General features: G+C 42.2%; 1 protein-coding gene across 1 annotated transcript in view; it reads left to right on the forward strand.

Moving 5' to 3' along the window:
* Positions 1 to 5,000, forward strand: part of LOC138009007 (trypsin-1-like) — a 31,739-nt gene that overhangs the window by 25,712 nt on the left and 1,027 nt on the right. The gene's annotated exons all lie outside the window — the stretch shown is intronic.

Below are 5,000 nucleotides of genomic sequence, written 5' to 3' on the forward strand. Positions count from 1 at the left end.
CTGATGTCCACCTGCCCGAGAGCCATTCCTCCTGATGTCAATACTGTCTTCCATTTCACCATGCTGTTGCTGAGTATATAGATCATATTCTTGGCAGCCCCAACCATCTCCAGGCATTTCAGGATCCCTGATTGCGGCACTATATCATATGCCTTCTTGAAGTCTATCTACGCCATTGACAAGTTTGTGAACCTTCTTCGGCAGTTCTTCAGGAATGCCTTGTCTACAAGCAATTGGTCTTTGGCTCCTCAGGTTCACTTCCTGCACCCCTTCTGTGCATCTGTTAGCAGGCCATTCCTTTCCAATTGGTGGTATAACTTCTCTTCCATTACTCCTGTCAAGAGCTTCCACATCATGGGTAGGCAGGCAATAGGGCGGTAGTTGCTGGCCTGGGCAACCTTCGCTGTGTCCTTTTGTATCAAAACTGTTCTTCCCCTGACCGTCCACTCTGGTACATTCCCTTAACATATACAGTCTTGCAAGCATTCTTGCAATCTAGAGTGCAATCCTGTCAGTTTCTTAAACCAGAACCCCTGAACAAGATCGGGGCCGGCTGCCTTCCTGTTTGCCATCTTGCTCACTCTATTTCTAATAAACTCCACAGTGATGCTGATATCTTCTTGCACCTCTGTTGTACTGAACTCCACCTCTACATCCTCTGGCCAAGGTGCTCTCTTATTGTGACCGACTTCCTCCGACCAGATCTTGCTCCAGAAGGAGGTTGCTTCTGTGGGATCAGGTAACACCGTTTCTCCTCGTTCCTTTCCATCTAGTGTTTTGTAGAACAGCTTCTAATTGGTTCTAAACAGGTGGTTCGGTTTGAACTGTTGACATCTCTCGTCGTATCCTTTGATGTTAACTCCCCCTGCCTTGATCTTCTGTTTCAACATGCCTGAGACATACAAAGTGCCCCTTTAATTTCCTCAAGATGATATTTTCTGTTCAACCTTTCCCCTCTCTCTTTGTTTCAGTCTCATGTTTCCTCTTCAAACTACCTCAATCTTGCCCAGGTCTTTTCGCCAAGTTTGTATATTTCCCTCAATCCTTCTCTTCCAGAATGGCTCTTCCGTTCTTCTCCCTTCCTTCCCTTTTATCACTCCCATTCTTTCTGTAGAAACATATGCAGCTGCACACATTAAAGAATTCAGTTCAATGATGTTGTGCGTCTGAATCCTTTTGACGGTTTCATTGATTTTTCCAACTTCTGCTTTCAGCTTCGTTCTTTCGCATGACTTCAGTGATGGTAATCCTGTCGCATAGGGCTTCCAGTTCTGGGCTGATCTCTTCTTGTAATTCTTCCGCAGTGAAAATTCGGGGTTCCTCTTCACGTTGGTCTTCTTCTTGGGCATCAGATGTTGTTGCATGGTCTGGTGTATCTGTGGTAAGAAGCTCCGTAGTTTCAGTCTCCTGGTGTTCATAGTCTAGTGTATCTGTGGCATGGTTCTCTGTAGTTTCAATCTCCTGATGTTCATGTCTTACTCGTATGTCTCTAGCCACTTCTTGTTCTTAATCTGGCGTGCTTGATCCGCCAATCTCTGCTCGGTGACTTCTGTTAGTTCGTTGTTGATGTCATGGGCTTTTCACAGGTCTAGCAACCTTTTTCTGTACCCTCGCCTCCCTGGTTCACTCCTGATGTAACATTCAAACAACTGTTTGTAATCCTCCTTTGTCCATCTCTCTTCTATCGTTGTTCAACAGTAGCAGGATGACGACCGGGCCTGCAATGCTGATCCACAGGACACCTGCCGAACGCAACGCCTTCACTACAAGCTCCAGTCGCGTTGACGTCGTTAGTGTGAAATTCAATATTTGACATTCTCTCATCAAATGAGGTAAAGGTGCCACCCAAGGCTCTGGTGGGCGGGAGCGTCCATATTCCCGTGGTAAGCTAAGGCACCAAGCTGTTCTACACCAGTACCCATTTATTATTATTATTACTATTATTATTATTATTATTATTATTATTGTTTTTCACATTTCAGGTTATTATTACTGTACTAGGTAGAAGGTGCATCCATTCCTCTTTGTCTAGCAGATTAGAAATCCAGAAATTCTAGTACTAGCTTTTTCCAAAACTGTTTCCACCTCCTGCCGCCACCATTGCTCTGATCTCTTAAATCCATATTGATTATTATCAACATCATCATCATCATCATCGTCGTCTTCGTCGTCAGCATCGTGACCATCTTGGATTCCCACCGTAGCACTGAAGGTACTGGAGTTCTTGTGTTTTTTCTAACTATTAAGTCACAAAAAGGACCTCAGGCAACAAGTACTTTTTTTCAAAATGTGCGCTGTTCCTAGCAAGGTAGATTTCTGGAGGACACTGATGTTGCTGTCAATGTTGAGTTTGCACATTTGGCTTTTTAGCTTCAATGGAATTGAGCCCAATGCTAGCTCCGATTACGATTTGGCTGACTTTCACTTTGGAAGAAGGCAAGAGATCTTTTTCTACTTTCTTCATCGCGATGTTTTGGTCAGCCGGGAATTGCAACATTGGTCAACTGACACTCGCGTGGGTCTTTCTGTAATACTACGATGTTAGGTCTTCCAAGCTCAATCTCCCTGTCCGTCATGAAGCCTGACTTGTCTGCATCATCTAGTGCCCTCTCTGGGGGATGTTGGTACCAGTGATTACTGCCCTCATACCCATACGTTTTTGCATAATGACCAGTGTAGTGTGTATTCTCCTTACGCCGTCTTCTAAACACATCTCTTCATCGCATCTTTGTTCACAGCCTGGTCTTGGGCTAATATCAGCAGACTCTCCGTCTCCATCTTCAGGTCACCTTTTGGGCAACCAGTTCCAAGACACCTCGGTCTTCATTTCCTCAGTTTCTTTGTAAAACTTGCCTTGCAGCGTCATCTCCCGGATCGCCTTCTTTACCTCATCCGTCTTCCTTTTCTTGAAGTCCCCTTTACTTTCTACCTAGCCACTCAATATCCCCATTTCAATTGTATCATGCTTCAGCAGGTTCCCCTCACTACTTTCAAGGTAGTGGTTGAACATTCTTCGTTGGATGTTAACATCTTTTTGGTCTTCCTATCCAACTCATCCACCTCCAACTTCGTCCAGCTTTTTTCCCCCGAGGGAAAAGTTAGTTTAAAAATAGATTGGTCTGTAAAAATGAGGCTTATATCAGTATGGGAATTGTTCGCACCTAGTCATGGGCTCCTGATTTATAGCTAGTGGTGGAACGAAGAGGTCAGCTGTTCGCAGCCTACGATTTAAGATGACACCGTCAATTTTCAAGCACCTTCCTGAGTATTCGAGAAGTTTCGAGTAGTGTTGTTGGGTTGCTAAACCCTGTCGGAATCTGCGTAGCATTTGGTCGTTTTTTTTATTTTCCGTGTCGGTGAAAGTCTGGCCTGTCACTCCCCTGATAAATGGTGGCTTTGTGCATAGAGCCTTCTGCGCGTATTTTCTTAGGATCGGGAGGATAGTGGAAATGCGTAGATTTCTCTGGTGGACACAGTAGAATGATTAACTTAACCTGCAAGGGCGTCGAAAGTCATGTAACGCGAATGGCGTTATAGTGGCTCTTTAAACAAAATGTACCCTTATGGAACTCAATAATGGAAAGTCAGTTGGATAAACTAGGTGAAAAACAAATACCTGGTGAAAAACAAATACCTGGAATCTTAAAAGCGACGAGCAACAACAATCTATCGCCTGTCGAGCCGAAATCAAAGTCAGCTGTTTTTCTAATATTTTACCAAGTGGGCTGTTATGTAGAACACTGAAACCAAATGGAAAATTCTCTGGTAACTTATGGGTCCAACAAAGACAGAGAACGAATCGAACACCTTTAATAATTATTTTGTTTAAAAAAATATTTCGCTGGAAAAGATGGCCTTTATGAATTCATTATGTTGTGCAATATGCGAGCTTCACTGGATAGTTTTTATGGCAATAGTAAAGCATTTTCGTGTCAAAATGAGGTTAGCGTCTCTTCTCAGATGCTTCACTGTTTCACGAGTAAACTCACCGCGTTAACTTGATCACAGCGCCCGCTGAATTCGATGTCACTTTCGATTTTGCGATTTATTTGTGCAGCCAAAAGTAAAATAACAAAATTGAACCTAGCAAAAATCTCCCAAAATGTTTGTCGCTGATCGTAACTTTTTATATTGGCGGCTCAAAATTAATGTTGTTTTCATGTCGTAAATTTAATTGCTGATGGCAAAATATTATATTCTCGATCCACCGTTCTGGAAACTTCTTTGTGCTCTTCCTAAAAACTATGTATCAATATTTATTTACTTTTGCATCAATATTTGTTTTGCATAGAGCAAGCTAACAAAATCTGTGTATCAATATTTATTTACTTTTGCATCAATATTTGTTTTGCATAAAGCAAGCTAACAAAATCTGTACCTTGCTTAGTTCGCATTTCTTAGCGTTATAATAGAATTTTCGGTCCAATGCTTCTGTTATACGAAGAAGTATATTTTTTAAGGTTACCCATCCAGATACTAACCCCGCCGGACAGGAAGAGTTAAGTTTAGTAAACTTTTGTATTACAAATCTGTCAGATGCTCAGAGTGCACGCTAACACTTGTTAGGCAACTTGAAAATGATCAACATGTCAGCCCAGAAGCCAATGTTTCTCGATTCCCTTTTATTTTCTTCAATCTTTCTGGGTTCAGTACTTTGCATGTAACCACATGTCTTCTCAGAGGGCATTACCATGGCATTACAATGATAAACAATTCCAAAACAATATCGTGCTTTGTTAGAGCTTGTTACACAAAAACAACCCGAATCTCCTGGAAGACAACACGCAGCTCAGTTGACAATATGGAATAAATTGCTGTGTTACTTCACTACCACACGTAAGCAATGCGTGTCTATTTTTTCTAAAGATGACAGGAATTTCTTTCTGACAAATGATTAATTAATAGACCGGTAGCCAGGTTTTTAACCTCAGAAAAGGATCTGTTTCGTCGTATGAACGTGTGATCCAAAGGAACTCTGCTGGTATGACTTCTGGGGGACC

The sequence above is a fragment of the Montipora foliosa genome, chromosome 6 (genome assembly GCF_036669935.1).
Source record: "Montipora foliosa isolate CH-2021 chromosome 6, ASM3666993v2, whole genome shotgun sequence".
NCBI classification, from domain to species: domain Eukaryota; kingdom Metazoa; phylum Cnidaria; class Anthozoa; order Scleractinia; family Acroporidae; genus Montipora; species Montipora foliosa.